The sequence below is a fragment of the Rhodnius prolixus genome, unplaced genomic scaffold (assembly GCF_049639745.1).
Source record: "Rhodnius prolixus isolate KJV_2025 unplaced genomic scaffold, Rpr scaffold_3, whole genome shotgun sequence".
Classification (NCBI taxonomy): domain Eukaryota; kingdom Metazoa; phylum Arthropoda; class Insecta; order Hemiptera; family Reduviidae; genus Rhodnius; species Rhodnius prolixus.
The window spans coordinates 29,866,938-29,887,268 of record NW_027411603.1 but is presented as its reverse complement, the minus strand read 5'-3'; the positions used below and the strand labels follow the sequence as shown (position 1 = coordinate 29,887,268).

At 33.2% G+C, this 20,331-nt stretch overlaps 1 protein-coding gene across 1 annotated transcript in view; it reads right to left on the bottom strand.

The window, feature by feature from the left end:
- Positions 1 to 7,100, bottom strand: part of Ms (neuropeptide receptor myosuppressin) — an 84,818-nt gene extending 77,718 nt beyond the window's left edge. Inside the window, exon 1 of the mRNA XM_074125195.1 lies at positions 6,945 to 7,100. The gene's annotated coding sequence lies outside the window, so the exon portion shown is untranslated. The remainder of the gene's footprint in view (positions 1 to 6,944) is intronic.
- Between the last annotated feature and the right edge of the window lie 13,231 nt (positions 7,101 to 20,331).

Here is a 20,331-nt window from a genome sequence, read left to right as displayed (position 1 = left end):
TGGAGCCGTATTGTGGATTCGATCTTTGTGGACTCGCGAGCGGCGATTCTAGCTATAGCTGGAGCGAGCTATGCAGAGACAGCAGTCTTAGCGAAATGCAGAGTAGCGATTGAGGCCGCCAATGAAAGCAATAAGACTATAGCGCTCCAATGGATTCCAGGGCGGTTGAAATTATGCAAGTGGATGATGAAATCGCTTCTACATCGACAACGTATTTTATAGGCATAGATTGTGTTCGATAGTCTATTTGTTTCCTTGATTTCATCCTAAATACATAAATTAAAATATTTTATATAAAAAATATAACCCGTTACGTAAACGTATTCACGTACAACACACGGCCGTGCCCATAACACAGCCACACGTTAATTTTTTTCAGTCTGGCCTTTCTTCCAATAACCCAATTAGGTTGTTGCAGACGGAGGCGAATACCAACAAACTTTACCATTAAATAAACTCCAAGATCTGGACCAGGAATCGCATCCAGTACCACAATGCTTCTTCTAATCTCTTGGGTTCCGTGGCGGGTATGAATAGAAGCCAGCTCACTTTCTTGTAGAGCAATAAGAGGGTGCAGCTCCTACTTACTCAGAAAGCATCTGCCTCTGAGCAAGATTAGGTAATAGGAGAATATCTTTGAAGAGCGAATGCATTATTGTTATTATTATTTCAAATTGTAAGCTTAAAAAAAAACAAAATTAAGTTCGTAAATAGAGAGGAAGTCTTGTTGCTGTTCGCAGCAGTTATTTTGAATCATAAAGAAATTACGAAAATATAAAAGACTGAATCTTGCTGAATTGAGTTTTAGCTTGCACACTCTATGAACATGTTACAGCTGAATAAGTTGAAAAAAAAGGAAGAAATGGATGAGTTGAAGCAAAGAATGGTAAAATTTTTCGATTGTCAGAATGTTGAAAGAACAGGAATGTTAGGCATTTATGAATAATTTTCAGGAAAAAACAGTTACGTCATTCAAACGATTGGATGGAAGTAAATTCCTTTTTTTCCTATCTTTTTTTGAAATGTTTCTGCTGAAAACTATCTTTAGTATCAATATTTCTACTTTTTACAAAGATTTGCAATTTTCACATTTTATATTTTGAAGGCCTTGGAACAAAAAGTTTATATTACTTCTAGCGAAATAATTTCACCATTATTATATAATTTATTTGTTAGTGATATTGATCATTATTTTAAATCTAATGGTACTCTTGGGATCAGAATTGATTGCTCTCTTGAAATAACTCTCCTAAGTTTTTGCCGACAATCTATTATTGATTTTGGGTGACTGATACACGCTGATGAGAAGCACAAAATAGATTTACTTAAAGTTTATTGTGAAAAGAATAGTCTCACGTTAAATGTTAATATAACGAAGATTTTAAAATTCGGACCAGGTCGTCAACTTACGAGGGTCGTTTGAAAAGTCCGTGCAAAGTCAGAGAGATAGCACTACTGGCGCGTATCGAGGTTATGTTTAGTTAGTACATATAAACACTACTTTATGAAAGGCAAAACGCCTCAGGAGACTAAAGAAAAGCTTGATAAACATTATGGTGACTCTGCACCTTCGATTAGAACAGTTTATAAGTGGTTTCAAAATTTTCGGAGTGGCCATATGGGCACAAGTGACGCTGAACGTTCTGGACGCCCTGTTGAGGTTACTACTCCAGAAATCATTGATAAAATCCATGATATGGTGATGGATGACAGAAGAGTGAGGTGCGTGAGATTGCTAGTGCTGTGGGTATCTCGAATGAACGGTTACATAATATTTTGCATCAACATTTGGACATAACAAAGCTATCCGCAAGATGGGTGCCGCGATTGCTCACGCTTGACCAAAAACGAAATCGTGTGAAGTGTTGCAAGGACGGTTTGCAGCTGTTCCAGAAGAATCCGTAGGACTTTAAGCGACGTTTCGTCACTGTGGATGAAACATGGATACATCACTACACTCCTGAGACCAAAGAACAATCTAAACAATGGGTTACCAAGGGGGAATCTGCGCCAAAAAAGGCGAAGACCGTTCCTTCGGCCGGAAAGATTATGGCGACTGTCTTTTGGGATTCGCAAGGAATAATCCTCATCGACTATCTGGAAAAGGGTAAAACTATTACAGGTGCATATTATTCATCGTTATTGGACCGTTTGAAAACCGAGCTGCAAGAAAAACGCCCACGATTGGCCCACAAAAAAGTCCTTTTCCATCACGACAACGCACCAGCTCACACCTCAGCAGTTGTGGTCGCAAAATTAATGGAAATAGGGTTCCAACTCGTTTCACATCCCTTCTATTCTCCAGACTTGGCTCCCTCGGACTACTATTTGTTCCCCAATATGAAGAAATGGCTGGCGGGAAAAAGATTTTATTGAAACGAGGAGGTGATTGCAGAAACGAATGGCTATTTTTTAGACTTGGACAAATCCTATTATTCGGAAGGGATCAACAAACTAGAGCAGCGTTGGACGAAGTGTATAAGCCTAAAAGGAGACTATGTTGAAAAATAAAAAAGGTTTACCCCAAAAAATTAAGTAGTTTTTATTTTTGCACGGACTTTTCAAACGACCCTCGTAAAAAGCATAGAAAATTCTATTATGGTAACGAGCATGTAGACATTGTAAAGGAATTTGAATATTTGGGCATAACTTTTACTAGATCCGGTTTATTTAACGAAATGACAAATAGGGCCATAGTAAAATCAAATGCGACTGTTATCCAAAAATCCAAAAGTTGGCAATCAAAAATCTGTCAGTACCGGAGCTTGATAAATAATTGTTTATTTTATTGCGCGTCAGTTTGGAGTTTGGCTAGATCAATTAGAAAAAGTTCAAGTTGGCTTCTTTAAACGTTTATTATGTTTTCCTAAAGGTACTCCCAATCATTTAATACGCCTTGAAACTGAACAACTTCATTTGAAATATGAAGTACTGAAGTACGCTTTAAGATGGTTACAATCTTTGTGTAAATAATGATAACTATGTAAAGATCTGCTTAAAGAGACTGATTGTAATGAGTAAGCTCTATCCAAGCAACATTTAATTTCATTGGTACAGGTAGGAATGCTTAAAAGAAATTAATTTAGAAGATTTGGGCTCATTAGAATGCTTTTATTATAAACCTAATATATCTATAATTTTAGACAGATACAGGGAATATTTGTATTTAACTGATTTAAATAAAGTAAATAAGATTAAGATTAATATATTTTGGAATTCACAAAATTTATTACAAAATTTTGGTCAACAGTATTTAGATAAATTCATTTCTTTTTCAAGTTATAAGAACTCTTTCTGAAATAAGATTGGGTGACCCTTAAGTTATTAAATTTAAAATCAATAATGTAATTTATACAATCAAATCTAAAGATCTTTGTTTAATGTGTAATAAGAACAAGCCGGAAACATTAATCGTTTAACAGCTGCCCAGTCTATGAAAGTTTTAGAATCCCACGCCACATAAACAAATATAACAATCCTAAAGAAGAACTTTGTAAATTAATTAATAATTTTTAAGAGAAAAATATGTACGCAATTCTTAATTATTTAAAAAAGTCTTAAAATTAAGATTTTATACTTTACTAAATTGATGAAGTGTACATGAACTTGAACTCCTTTGCAACAGGTACATTGTACCTCTTATTTGTAAAGTTAGATTTATTACTTCTAGGTACAGATAATTAAGCTTCCTTCAAATCCAAATCACTGAACCAAAAAAATATCACAATCAATATGAACGATTTTTTTCATCGTCTAACGAAGTTGAAAGAAATAATAAATTTGTTAATTTTGCAACACTTCTCTCTAAAGATATAAAGAGAAGTAAAATAAAATTTGATGTGAACACCCACGCAACTTTTTCTAATTATTATTCTCAAGATTCTGATAAATTATTTTCAAATTCCAAACATTTGAGCCATATTAATTTATTGCAAACATTATACGATTTGTAAAATGATAAATTACAGGGAAATGTAAGGTTACAGAAAAATCTAACCTAGCCTCTCCACAGGAACAACCCTAGAAATATAATTTTCGTAGAAAACTAATAAATAAATGTAAGCGTACTTACAAAGTTTACTGGCATTTCTTTTTTAATTTGAGAAAATTTGGCAATTTTAAAATTCTTAAAGAAAAATACCCTTAAAGGTGTACATAAATTTGAGCAGTCAATGCCTAAAAACCAACTAAAAACAGATTTAAAAATCACTACTCTCTCCATCAGACCTACATTCCTAATGCCTGCAAGAGTGGGATTTAGAGAAAATTGTATGTAAACCCATTGTATGTATGTGTTGATAAATTGTTCCCTTTAAAGATTACTGATCAATCCATCAATTTGCTTTATAGTGTAAATTATATCTTTTCTTAAAATAGCAACTACGTTAAAAATTGAAAATTGGGAGTTACGTTCTTCTGGTCCTAACAGAGCGATATGTGGTTAATAATCAAAAGAGATGGCTAAATAAAATGGAACTGGATTTTTTGGATTGAAAAAGTAATACAGAAGTTATTTTAATTATAAATCTGGAGGCCATCTTTGCTTCAGCCCTCTTGGTGGGCAGAGAGGTACTTGGAATGAAGACGTTCGATTAACCGATTAGTACAGTCTACGAAAGAATAGAACAGGTTAAAGCGGGGCATCATCATCATTTAATATTAAGATTAATACAAAGAAATTCTGGATTAAAATTGTGGACTCGCTAACTGGAACTCTCCATTTTAACCCCACAATTTCAACATTTAGATCCAGATTGGAATAATAAGCCATAGCAGTCTTTTGTTCATTACAGTGTTTTGAGCTTCTTTCAAACAGGTTAAGTGTAGTTAATATATGGTTGGTTGGTTTCCAGTCTTTTCTGTTTTGTTTAAATGTTTAACCTGAGTCTTTGAGTATTCGTCTATGGTAACAGATTCTACCGATTTTGTGAACAGGAGTCCCTTGATAAGGAGAGAGGAATTTACGGCTTAGAGAGGATGTTAAGTATCTACAATTACTCGAGTTCATTTTTACTCTCCACATTTGAAGTAAAGTCTCCAATACAATGAGATAAAATTTTGGAAACGGATAGCTATGTCATCCGCAAAAGAACAGATTCTGTGTTAAGAGGTGTAGCGGAAAATCTGCCGGTAAATAGGTGAATAGAAGAGGTCTAAGAATTGAGCATCCTTGGCTATACGCCTGCATGTACTGGGAATACAAAATCAGATCAGTGATTCACGCGATAATATTGGTCCTAAAGATAGAATCGAAGAACTACGTAGGCAGGCACTAGGAACAATATGTCATCAGCCAATCCGGAAACGGTCTAAGACTCAAATAATTTAAAACGGATTTTCGATAAATCTTAATAGTAAGTTTAATGTTATAATTTATGATAAATGCGCTGCTGAAATTTATATACCAAAAAAACTACGAAAATGTGATTATCGAGTTATTCAATTTTTGGCAAAAAGTTCCCGAATACCTAAAGCGTATGTATAATAAGACATTGTAGATCAGCTTAAATTGATTTTTTAAGTCTTTTATAAGGAGTGCATTTCTAAGTAGAGCTTCTCCTCTAAATTGGCATGCTAATAAAATGGGCAGATTCTTTGGCCCCGAAGCAATAACTATTTTTAAATACAATATATAAGAGTAAAATTTCGAACATCAAAAAATAAAAAACGAAGCTGGTAAACAGAGATGGTTTCCCAACAGTATTTTCCATTTTCATTCCAACCAGAGAGAAAACCAAAAAAATATACAGGGTGATCCATTTAAAACGCACCAATCGCTATAAACTTTTTAGGAAAGCGGAATTTAGAAAAAAAAAACACGAAGTAAACTATATGTTTGTTTGGTATAGTTTTCAAATTTTCCACCTCTGATGCTGTAACTTCATTTTTGGCGGATTACGGCCCAAAAACTCGATCGGGGTTTTATAAGGACCACTGGTTTTGACAATGATTATAAAAACTACATAAAAAATTGTGACAAATGACGTTAACCCTGTTTTGATATCCCTAATATTAGTTGAGATATTTAAGATCAAACTTACTATTTTATGTACTTGTGAACGGTTTTCGATATTAAAAAAACCAGTGGTCCTTATGAAACCCCATACAGGTTTTTAACCGTAACTTCGCCAAAAATGAAGATACAGCATCAGGAGTAGAAAATTTGAAAACTAGACCGAAAAAACATATAGTTCGTGTTTTTTTTCGAAATTTCGCTTTCCTAAAAAGTTATTAGCGATTGGATTAAATGGATCACCCTGTATATATATATATATACAGGGTGATCCATTTAATCCAATCGCCAATATTATATATATATTCATGATACGGGCTAAGTTTCCTTGATGTTTACTGTAATCTTTTTAAAGAATTGATGAATAACTTTGTATTATTTACCGTTGTGATATAAACTACAATGGTTGCCTGGTGCAAAATACAGAAATATATTTTCTTACTTGAAAGACGTTTAGGACATTTCTGGTTACTTTTCATCTTCTACAAAAATCAGTTCCTGAAGAAATGTCTGAAACGTCTAAAGCTTATAGTTTGATTTTGGCCAGCCAAAACCTTGCAGTTTATTATCTTTTAGATTTCTTAAAATCTAAAGGAAATTCATTGAATGTGATGTGAACATATACATTGTTATTGATAATATTTTACACTAAACGATGGGTGATAAAAAATATTCTCTAGTCCAAATAAAAGTTGCGATACAAATCACTGATTGGTGTAACAACTAATTATTTGTATTTAGTTTCATGTAAAAACTGAATAAATAATTCTTTGTATACTGTTCAAAATTTATGAATTAACTTGTTGTTAGTGTTTTTCATTTTTTAAGATTGTGTTCAACTTATTTTTTTAAAAAACAAAGAAACTATTTTATATCTAAATTATAAGAAATTTACGAAGTTATTGAATATCTAATTATTAGAATGACTTACTTGTAATTAGTGGAGGAGAGCACGTATAAGGGTAGATAGACCACAGCCAAATCGACGTGTTTATTTAGAGAAAATAGTAGAGGTAAGTGTGGACTTTGCGAGATAGCGTTGAATTGTGAGGCTTTCAGCTTCAGCCGCCTCCATATATATATATCTATATATAGGTTGCCGCCTCCCGCGCAGTACGTTGCCACCCCACCACCTTTATCACCAGTAACTATTTTTCTGGAATTTCAGCTTTTATCATTTTTTGTTTTTTCTCGTGTGGTTGAAATAAGAGGCTTAGTTTTTGTGTAGAATTGAAAATTAGAGCTCTCTATTGAAACTTGGGACTTAGGATCATTTAACACGAATAATTAAAATTTACTTCTACAATAGAATGGTAAAAAAAAAAAAAAAAAAAAAAAAAAAAAATGGCTGTTTACCAACTACTTAACTTCTAGAAAACTTAAAACTCAACCCACTTATCTGATCTAACCAACACGATATATCTTATTTATCTTAAAGAACTATTAACTATTTATGCAAAAATTATGTCAGCTTCAGCAGTTTAATTTTGAGATTTTGCTTATAGAAAACTGTGACTATAATCTATTAATTTCACTTCTTACATAAAATAAAACTGTGTCAAAAATAAACAAAGAGTTGAATAAAAATGAATCCACAAAAAGGCCACCATGCCAATCTACTCACCTGTCTTCTGTCTTTTTCAACAGCAATACTCTTTCTTGCACAGACCTGGTGCTCTATCTTCCACTGGAAAGAGTGTGTTCTCGAGTTTAGAGAGTTCTGAGATTAGAGTGCCAGGTTTGGTGAAGCATTTAGTTAGTTAGGGATTTATTAATGGATGAAATAAGCCCATTCATAAATCTTACCCAAAAACCTTAATTTGCAACCCCTACTAACTATACTCGTATTTAGTCGCCAAGTTAGCCGAGTGGTTGGTTAGAGGCGAGGACCGCTAAGCTAAGATGTATTGTGGTGGTACTGGATTCGATTCCCGATCTTAGGCCTTGGATTTTATTTAATGGTTAATGAAAGGAATTTGCAGTAAAGTATGTTTGCTAGTCGCCTCCGTCCATGACACCTAATTCGGTCAGTAAAGCTGCCCGAAAAATTAGGCATTACTTCAATAAATTAAAGTGATAAACATTTTAAGTTTTAAGAAAAATCTGTGAATTAGAATTACTGTAAGAATCATAGGAATTTGTTAATAAGTCCGAACATTGTACATGTATTTCTCGCCAGATTTACAACTTGCAAGTTTTATAGCAGCGTTTTAAGTTTATTACTTTTATTACTATTCTGTTATCGTTATGAAAAAAAACTAAATCAATCAATAATTGGTAAAATATATGCAAATTATCTTATCATCAATAATTTTATTATAGTAATATAAATTATCTCTTGAGGAGTAGGATTTTATGGAACATTAGAAAACATAATATTGCGGCCATACATCCACATTTTGTAGGCAAAATCTAGCCTAATAACTTTCAAAATATTTTGCGCCTTTGGTTTGAACCGTCTGGTTATTTTAGTAAAAATAGAGTTAACCTTTAGTTTCATCGTAGTTTAACAATTACCAATGTTTTATCGAACAGTAGTTGCCATGAATCTAGCAACTACCATTGGTTCCTATTTATTTATTTAATCATTTAAGGCGCGTCAGCATCTAAGGTTATTGGCGCCCGGAGCTTTTTTCTGTACACTGCCGGCCTCCGGACAGTGTTCTCTCGTTACAGACAACACTGTCCATCACCTACATCACTGTAAGAAGCTCCTAGGAAGAGAAAATCTAAGGGCCAGCAGCTGGATTCGAACCCGGGACCTCCGCGTGGGAATCCAATACGCTAACCGTATAGCTAATCCCTTCCCTGGGTTCTTATTAGTTCTAGAATTCATTTGGGATAGGATTAATACTGCTCAGGAGATGGCAAACGGAAGATTCGCATTTAAGTCCTGCAAGCAATCACTAGATTTCAGCGTAACAGAAAAGCCGCCTATAGTTCACTTGTACGATGGTTCATGATTTTACTAAAAACAAACAGACAGTATCCATAACCTAAACTGTTCTGGGTGCCAATAGATTCCTCATTAGAGCCTTGGCTATCCAGAAAAATCTCTGAATTTCATTAAATCATTGTCATGACCTTTCAGCATATTGAAGGACCATTAATAATGAATTACTTAATAATAAAATTAACGTTGGATGATGGCAATCGACAGAGCGCTAAAAATCAGGTGAATTTAACAGTATGAAGGACGGGTCTTCTGGTCTCATTAAAAACGCAAAGTAATGCTTATCAAACCTACTTTTTCGTGTCCCATTGAAGCAATCAAACCCTGGATCTTTGAATAAAATAGAAATATTCTCCATTTCTTTATATTTTCAGAACGAACATAGCTTTATTTCTTAGGTATGTGAATACTTATTTAAATGCAAAAGATCTCCTCTTACTGCTATAACCAGCTTATAGAAGAGGTATCCTTATATAAAGAATAGATAAGGTTAACCTACCTGTTTTACTGTTTAAACAGAATATGGTTTGTACTATTCAAACGTTTCTACGAAATATTGTAGTTTCTTTTTTAGTTTAATAACAATTATTATATTCATACATTCAATTGCAGTCATTCTTTATAGTAGGAATAACATCTGAATGACACGTTGAACTTAAATAGCGAAACCTGCCAAATTTCATCAGCTCAAGGCTAAGGTTTCCAGAATTATGATTAGGGAACGGATTCGTATGTATTTACATATTTTTTTCTAGGCAATTTACAGACGTTTTTCAACTAGAAGTATTCATACTGACACTTTTTAAGCCGTTTGAGTCTACTTTTATTTCACATATTTCCACATATTTGGATGTTATCGCATATTTATACATATTTGATTAAAATAAATAAATATTTCTACATATTTGATCAAAATATGTACATATTTTTTCATATTTTTCATTTTGGGCATATTTTCATAATTGGGAGGTTGTTGACAGGAACTGTGAACCACAGACTGTAGTGCTGTGAATCACAGTGGGTACAATGGTTATTGTAATTTACACAGAATGCTGCTAAACAGTGACGGGCACTTGTTAGTTCTTTGAAGTTGTCTGACGTTGTCTGTTCTTTCAGCTCGTTCGTTGAAGTGTCCAATTCATTTCGTTCGGTCACTTAGTGTATTCTTTTTTGGGTGAAATGCCACGAACATCGGCCTCAAACAAACAACTGGTTGCTAAATATCTTCTCGAGTTTCCAGCAGAACTTTTTCGAAGTGATGGAGACATTTTGTACTGCGCAGCTTGTGACAACATCTTGTCACATCTCGAAGACGAAGCAGTAGCGATAAATACAGCCAAGTCTTTATTCGAGAAACCTAATTTAAGGAACGACCTTGCATTCATTTCTGACAATTGCGTATTTATTGCACAAGCCATTACCCAACTTGAGTCCCAAAATGTTCGACTGACAGAAAACGTGTCCAACGTTAAAAAAGTCATCGAAAAGGTGGAAGGAATACCTGGGAGTAAGGGAGATCTGATCAGATCAAAACTGGTAGAAGTACTGAGCAAGAACAAAGGATGGGAGACCATCTGCCAAATTTCTGATATTATCAGTGGAACAGAAGTCACCTCAGAACATCGTGTACCCTTTACAACCAACGAGATAACTTCTTTCAGCAAGGCACCTATAACATCTGTAGATGTTGAACGATCTTTTAGTCGTTACAAGTCCATCTTACGCCCAGATCATCGTCACTTTACGTTCCAACATTTGAAATTTCATGTGGTTGCAAACAATTTCGAAGAGTGAAGTTTTCAAAATTGAAAATTTAACACATCTTTTTATAAATAGTAAAAATGTTCTTTGTTGTATAAATCATTATAACTTGTAAAAACAAATTATTTTGTTCCTAATAAATTATTATAAATTGTAAAAATGTTCTTTCCTTGTATAAATAATTATAACTTGTCCCCCCCCCCAAAAAAAAATTCCATTTTCATAAAAAAAAATGTCCATTTTACTTAAATATTCCAGAAAATATTTTAGGAAAATCACATATTTTCCACATATTTGACGAAAATAAATGCATATTTTAATTAAATATTTGGCATTTTTAAATACATAAAAATCCGTTCCTTAATTATTATATTTAATAATTTCACATAAAGCCTCACAAATATGGTGGGGGGGGGCCTGAATAGTCTCCTAATGTTTGTACAGCGTCGGAACCTCCAAAAGCTACATCGACAAAAAATTTAGAATCGAATAACACATTTATTTATGAAAATCGATTCACGCGTTTAGATGCTACATTGTTTATAAAAAAAAAGACACCAATATCTGAGAACGGTATTTTTTAGATAAAGTATTCCTCAAATTCGCTGCGTTGTTGCGGTAAATTACACTTGAAAAAAAAAAAATAACTTTTATAAATAAATAAGAAAAAAATTATTAAAGTTAAAAATTGTTGTTTTCAATCAGTTCAGGTTTTGATGATCGGATAGTTTTTAGACTCTGAGACTTTGTAAAAGCACATCAAATATTTATATTATTTATTATTATCATTATTATTATTTATAATGTAAATTTTATATTTTTAAATATAGGTCTTAAATTAATTAATTATTAAATTACATGTTTGCAAAAAACATGGATTTGGTACTGGATTTGATGATTCTAATCAATTATATTCTTATGGTAGGTGAATTCCTTTCATAATGCCGACGTTGTTTTGAGGCCTACTTTTTTGCAATTAATCAGAGATTTCTCCAACAATTTTTAAAATAACCACTATTCATGGTATACCTTTCGAAAGGTAGTTTGTACGTAGATGTTTTTCATGAATAGTGCACGTTTTAAACTTATATAACATTTTTGAGAAAAATGAAGTCGAAGTTTTTTGGAAAAAATTAGAAACTTGCTATTTCTTATGTTTGGGCCACAAAGTGAAGCACTTAATATTATTATTTTGGAATATAAATTAGCTTATTTAAAATGAAATTTAACCTTCTTTCTAATGAGCTTATTGAAATTGATGTAGCTTTAATGGTTTGAGAAATATAGACAACTGTTTGCTAAAAAGTAGTAATACTATAAAACGGAGCAAAATAGCGAGCCGTAGTTTATATAGAATTTTTTGTTGCAAATGATGCTCACAATCGCCTACCGAAGTAACGGTAGTCTTATGCTGAACACCCTGTATAGTCTATTAAATAACAAAACAAATGCTTAGTTCACACTACTTGTAAATATAGGCGTTTTGATTCAAACCCAAAATTTTGGATTTTGTCACCAAGGATTACCAGTTAACCAGCGATAACCTGTTCAGCACTAATTTTGGGCAGCGTTTAACCAAGAACAGTGAAATCCAATGTCTTACAATTAGGTTTCTCTTGGCTGGCAATCGTACGTTTTGATCATGTACTATATTTAAAGGCAATCTTCACGGATATTCATTTGCCATGTAATTAATCTATTGCAAAGTATTGATTGATGAAAGCTGTATGTCATATAAGGGATTGATCATTATGAGGCATGTAATAACAGCTGGTATTAGTAAGTCGCTATGACGGAAAAAAGTTCTTTTAATTACACATTCATCACTTTGATGATTTATGAAACTATTTAGAGCGGGTTTGTCCTGGATATTAGGTCATATGCTGCCTCTGATGAAACTGACAAAGATTTTTTTTGCCAGCTCTCTTTTATTGGCATCACCGAGTTATACTGTGTTATATTAGATCTTGTCCAAAGTGTTTTTTTTTTTTTTTTCTTGCAAAAACCGCTGGCCTAATTATTATTTCTTTTAATTAAGGTGGATTAAAATAGGTGGTCACTGACGCTCGAAGCTTTCAGAGCGCTATCTGCGACCGAATTGGGTTCCACGTGAGACAGCATTTCCATCACTGACATTAGAGTCCTCTGAAGAGCACTCTGAGTGCAGTCAGCTGATTCCAATTCGTACACCGAGCTAACCCTTTTCCCATGATTCCTTAACATTAATTTCTTTCTTTTCACAAATAATTTTTGATGTTTTTATAGTTTTTTTGACGTGAATACGTCTTTAAATTTGCTATCATATGGTGGCAATCCAAAAAACCTAATGATAACAAAATCGGGGGATACAGTTTGGCATTGTAGTTTCGAATCTATCGTCTACATCCAAAATTAAATTAAACCGCTGGATAGCTAAAGGATCAAAGAATTCAGTACGATAAGCGAGGACTGTGACGTATCGCGCGCGGAGGAGGGGGAAGCGCCGCCATTTTGAGATCATTTTGCTGCGTATCGAGATAAGTACAACTTTTGACTCGGAGAAGCTTGTTTAAGTTATAATTGTCAGCTGTCGTCACAATCTATCGATTTTATATAAAACATTAGTGTAAAATAGTGACAGTGAGTATAATAAGGTGTTAGAATAAAAAAATATTATCAAAAATATATAATGTTGGCCTATACGCGTCGAAAAGCCAAAACCAAATACAGAGATCGTATACGGTTGGAAAGGGCTTCTCAAGAACAATCGAATGGTAAAAATAAAACACCATATGACCGAATCAAGCAGTGCCGGGAACGTAAAAGAATGAATGCGCCGAGCGGATCAACGACGGTGTCAGTACATCTGCAGCTGGGGCGGTTGAAATTATGCAAGTGGATGATGAAATCGCTTCTACATCGACAACGGACTGTATAGGCATAGATTGTATTCGATCGATGATTATGAAGACATATTGTTTCATCCTAAATACATAAATAAAAATATTTTATATAAAAAATATAACCCGTTACGTAAACGTATTCACGTACAACACACGGACGTGTCCATCACACAGCCAATTTTTTTTTTTTTTTTAAATGACGTTTCGCTCCTAGAAAGGGTGCACCCAGTTTTCCCGATTACAGAGAAGAAATGTACGCCATGACAATTTACAGTGTGTCAATATTAATGACCATGTGTACCCAAATGATCAGGCTGAGGCGCCACGGTAGCCGAGCGGTTAGAGGCGAGACCTGTAAAGTTAATATGTATTGTGGTACTGGGTTCGATTCCCTGTCTTAGGCCTTGGATTTTTTTATTTAATGGTTAATAAAAGAAATTTACAGTACAGTATGTTTGCTAGTCGCCTCCGTCCACGGACTACCCCTAATTGGTAGTTGAACGTTAAGCCCCGCCTGAAAAAAAAGGCAATTACTTTACTTTACTTTGATCAGGCTGTCCGATGCGAACGAACAAAAGTGTAACGTTTGAATGAATGAGTTTTATTTCATTAATTGCACTGTAGTATACCATTTCAATGTTTTGAGTGAGAACGGTACCTCAAAGCGGCACCTCACCTTTAGCGCTTTTATTGAATATTTGATGGACATACATTGGCAAATAGTTTTTCTTCAAAAGTAAAAGTAGAAACGATTCAATGAAGCACACCACTATTATTCTTTTATTTTTAGTTAAAGCTTGACAACAAGGGACATAACAGTCATTGTCGCTTCGAAGCTTTTTACCATGCATTACGTACTCCACTATTTATATCTCTCTCCCTCCGAAATGCATAAATCTTACACAGTTTATTGTTATTAATTTATTACAGGTTTTATTTATTTATTATACTCAATAAAACAAATCTGGAGTGTGGTTTAACCACCTCTGCATCCATTGGGCATGACAGTACTCGGCATTTTAGTGGGTTGTGGTGGACACTGGTCTAGCCCATGAGTTTCATTCGAGCTTGTTAAGCCTATTTCATTTGACAGAATAATTGTAATACACCGAATGTGTATAATATTGTAGCAGCTTCTTTTTTTCCTGTACTACATTACAATATATAGTACAATGAATAATACTTTACTAAAAATTATTACAGAAAGTAAAGTACAAACTAATATGTGTTTAAAACAGAGCAGAGCTCGTAAAACAGACAGAAAAAATAAAATTAAATAAATACAAATTTAAATAAATCTAAAAGAAAAAAATATAAACTAAAAGGAAGCCAAAGTTCTTAGCATTTCTGTTACAAAGAAAGAAAATAAGGAGCAAAGGATGATAAGGTTACATATGTACATAAATCCAATCGTGAAATAAAATAAAAATATAGAGAAAAAAAAAATACGGAAACAGTTTTATTGCAATAAAAAATAATAATTAAAAAAACTACGTAGCGAATTCGCAAGAGAGATTTGATACCGAATGGGAGATATTGAACTTGCCAAGCCCTTACGAGACTACCAAATTAAAGGTTCACCGCTCTCAAGTCCATTATTTCATTTCTAGAAAATAATTTCTCGCCTAAGTGGAGAAGACTAAGGTTAACCAGCAGAGGACTATTGTAACTGCGAAGACAGTATTACTTTGCATCCAGATTAGGAAGTTTTTTGTTTTTTTTTGGCATTGGCTTCCGCCATACAGCCAGCATCGTTTAGGTGCTTATCACTAGAATATCACTCACTCTCCATTCTTACCTACAAATACATTCATCCCTCTACTATATACCACTATTTACATAAACTACTGCTAATGGATGGAGCAGCACTCTGTGCTCCTGCCATCCTTATAGCTTAACCGAAATTAAAATCACGTAATCCTTCTCTAAGCATTTTCTTCCATTCATTCTAATTCGGCTATAGCTTTTAAATACATTCATATTTCATTGCTAGCTCTGCTATCGACTTAAGCACATAAATGTTGGTGGAGAATATAATGTCTTCGTAGCGAAATGGTGCATCTAAATACCTGTATATATCGTCAAACATTCGTTTCCTTTCTACCACATAACGTGGACATATCATTATTACATGTTTGAAATCCTCCTCCTCATTGCAATCTACCCAAAGAGGAGAGGACCTTTTGTTGATCCTGTGTAGATACGATCCGCACACCGCGTGGTTCGCTCTCAGCCTGCTTATTGTCGTAACAACCCATTTATTAGTGACAGTTCCCTTAAACCATGGTTGTCTAGGTAACTGGTCTGCCATAGTTTTATAGAATCTACCTTTATCACCATTATTGTAATCTGTCTGCCATTTTTGTAGTGCTGCTTTTGCAATTATACCCTTGATATCGGTGTATGGTAATTTATAATTAGCTATTTCCCCACTATTGGTGGCTTCCTTTGCAAGTTTATCCACAATTTCATTTTCTTTTATGACCCCCTTACCCACAAAAAATTAATGCAGACTCCCTTCTCTTTAAAAATGGCAATAGTTTCTACAATCTCTGCGATAATGTGATTCATTCCTGCAGACTGGTTGTGTATATGTGATAATTTACACAACGCACTCTGGCTGTCACTAATAATGGTATATTTTTTCTCCGACAACGAATAAATATATTTTAAAGCCGTTAAAATAGCAATTAGCTCCGCTGGATAGATGGACGCCTCATCTTCTAATTTAATTATCGTAAAATAGTTCCGAACCGAATCATACACAGCACTTCCGACTTTATTATTGATTTTGGACCCATCTGTAAATAAACGATATGAGCCCGGATAATGGGAAGAAATGTAATCTTTTCGGTTCTCATCTTTTCCGGTACCTTTATCAAGTCGAAGGAAATGTTAACACTTAATTCGCTCAATAAATGTTCGTATTTTAAGTTGTGCACATCTAACTTATTATTAGAATATACCTTATCTCTAAAGGTAGAGATTCTAATAAAACTTTCTGTGTAAATGGGGCCTTTCTTTTTTGTCCAATATTTGTGAGTGAGGATTAGGAAGTTCAAATATATGGAACTCTACTTCAATTTAAAAAAACGAACAGAGATGCTGGAGTTTCAGTACATCAAATAAATACTCCGTTCTGAATTTAGGACAGTCTGTGTTTATGACAAGATAGAAATTGGTCAATAATTCTATAATTTAAAGTTAAAAGAAAATGTATAAACCGTCAATAGGGCTACATTGTTCGATTTTATACGGCATACCAATTATAAGTTGGAAATTTTTCTTTTAAATTATAGTGAAGGGTTTAATTCAGGAAATATTAGTACTTGTAAACCTATTAAGTTTTGTTTCTTTTGAAATAATGAGTATTTTTTTTTTAAACATTGCGGAAAAACACCAGAGATTAAATACTGCAAACTTTTCATTGTGTCCAAGTTTAGTGAAGAAGCAAAAATAAAGATAAGTACAATAACATCAGCACTTAACACTGCCGGTTAACATCTAACAATAAAACTAGCGGAGAAAGCCTGGCCCTACAGTAGGCTTACCAATTCCCAAAAATTCAGTGATACTGCCTAAAAAGAAAGGATCAACTTTAATTTTAATGAACTGATATTAAGAGAAAAACCTAAATCCTTCCAAGTTACTGGACTAAAGAGGATATTTCAATGTTCATAAAGTGTCCAAACACGAGTCCTAATTTTAAGCACGTTAAAAATGATATTACCACAAACTAAATGTTTTGAATATGTTTTTAAACTAAATATTTCTTACGTGCCTATTTTGGATAAGTGTAACTATATAAATAAATATGTAGTAGTAAACATCTCTTTCTTTACTATTAACAGTTTCATTTTATTATAGCAACCCTAAACGTGGGATTAGCCCAGAATAAAAAACATCTTAAAAAAAAAATACCGATTCTGGGCATCAAATCCACAAAAACATAAGAAATATTTGCACTTTTCAACAACTATCACCCCTCCATACAATTCACAATTGAACAAGAAACCAACAACCAAATTCCTACATACTCAGGACGTCTCCTTAATTTTTTCTCCAAACAACCTATATTTCAAAAAACAAACTGCGCAAACAATTTCATCTCACGCAACCTAAAACTTACATCAACCCAATATCATCAGGACATAATAGAAAGGTCAAAAACAATTCTTCAACTCAACAACTACCCCCTCAAACACATTAACCACGCCATCAAATTACACTACGAAAAAACCAACCCAACCAACTCATCAGGAACAACAAACTTACAAACACACAACGACACCAACCTATCCATAGAACCCAAAAAATATGCCTCACTACCATATGTACAACCACTCACAAACAAATTAAAAACATTACTACAGAACACGACAAACACAATAATCACTACAAAAAACACCAACAACTCAAAAAGACAATTTTTTTCGAAGCTAAAAGACCAGACTGAAAAAGACAAACAATCAAATCTGATATACGAAATTGAATGCAAAGACTGTCTCAAAAAAATATATATAGGCGAAACATCACAATATTTAAAAAAAAGACTGTACCAACACTCTTACGACACAAAACTAAAAAAGAACACCACAGCACTTTCCTTACACAGCACAGAAAATCATCACAATTTCGATTTCCCAAACACAAAGATACTTAAATCAGAAACTACCACACAAAAAAGGAAAGTGCTAGAAATGATATACATATCTATGACAAAAAACAGTCTAAATTTCAAAATTGACACCAATAATTTAAACAACAAATACGCAAACTTACTACAAAATACTTGACAATTGGCAACACTGACTTCCACACAACTTAAAACATATTACACATAGACCAATGACACTCAGTCCATGAACAGACAAGACAGAAGGCACACCAACCCTGAAATGTAATAGTATTACTTTCTAAACTAGGTAAATAATTTTTGTAAATTTCATTATATTATACATATTCATTTCAATAGAACCATTGTTAACAAACTGTAAATATGTTCCACAGCCCTGAAGATGTGACCTAGTCCCTAGGTCGAAAGCCGGGCAAAATAAATTTTACTAGACTGAAATGGCAGTTATTTTTTCAATCCCAATATCAAGTATTTCACTTTGTGGCCCAAACATAAGAAATAGGAAGTTTCTAATTTTTTCCAAAAACTTTGACTTCATTTTTCTCAAAAATGTTACCAAGTTTAAAACGTGCACTACTCATGAAAAACAACTACATACAATCACATTTCGAAAGGTATACAGCGCATAGGGGTTATTTTAAAAATTGATGCAGAAATCTGTGATTAATTGTAAAAAAGTAGGGCTCAAAACAGCGTCGGCATTATGAAAGGAATTCACCTACCATAAGAATATAACTGATCAGAATTATCAAATCCAGTACCATTTTTTGCATTTTGTTCATCGTTACATCAATAACCTGTTGACCTATTCAGTTCAGTTAGAACAGAAAAACAACACGCCAAATGTAGAAGTCTCGGAAGTCAGAACTTAAATCAAAAATACAATAAAATAAATTAGATTTGTGGGAATAATATTTTTAAAAAAAGGACTATCCTTTCCAAAAAAAGAGCAGTTGGCAACCCTAAACTGAGCGAATAAGTGTAGAAATGTTGGCCAGAGTAGCCCTGGTTATGGTTATGTGGATATAAGATAGTCAGGTGATCAGATTTTTCTAACTGAAGACCTGAAAACTTGGACGAGAATGTCCAGTGGAAACTCAAATAAGCGATTTCAATATTTCTTCTAATGAGATACAAGAGAAAGAAAAAAATAACCTGCATTTTATTTGGCCCTAAAGTAAAGTAAATTTACTTCCAAAATTCATCGAGAATATTAGCCAAAGAGTCAAAACTTTTTTAATCAGCTATTTTTAGTTTTCTTTATATTTTTTCTTTTTATTGTTATTTCTTTTATTTTTGTTTTTTATAAAAGGAAGATAACGCTCCTTCTCAATGCTGCATTACTTATAAGAGTTTTACTCGCATTATTCTTTTAGAAAAAAGAAAATGGTTTTCCTAGTATTACAGGAAGTCTCCTTACTACGATATAACTGAGTTTTAACTTGAAGTAGGTCCTTTTCTCTTTTCACAAAGAAAATATTACACATCAAGGAGCATAAAAATCTTTAGGAGTTAAGTATGGGAAATTCTTGTTAGTGCATTTTCTTCTTTTCTTTTACCACTAAGTCATTTAGTTAGCCTGCTTTTTAGTTTTAAAATAACATTTTTTTTTGGTAAGAATTCTTTTATCACAGAGAGAAGCATATACTTATTTAATTTCAGTAATAAATTTAAAACTCCCTCTATTAGATTATTAATCTCTCTCTGTAACTCATCAGGAACCCTAGTTAGTAATCCATTGTTATCTAAACTTCAAGGTAAATTATAATTATGATTTAATGTTCTTTGAATCGTTAAAGTTGAAACTCTTTGAAAGAGTAAAGTGAGCAAAGTTGATACTTTTAAAAATAGGGTCCGTCTGTGTTTCTTATCAACACTAAATAAAATTGAACTTTTAATCGTCCCCCTATTTTTTCTACAATTAAAAAATAGCATTTTCTGGAAATTGTGTTTGTTCAAAAAATTACAGTTCATTCAAGAACTATTCAATCAAGTAACGGTATATAATATTCTAAGCACAATGTTTATAAAAATGGTTGTATTACGAGGGTCGTTTTGAAAAGTGCGTGCAAAGTCAGAGAGATAG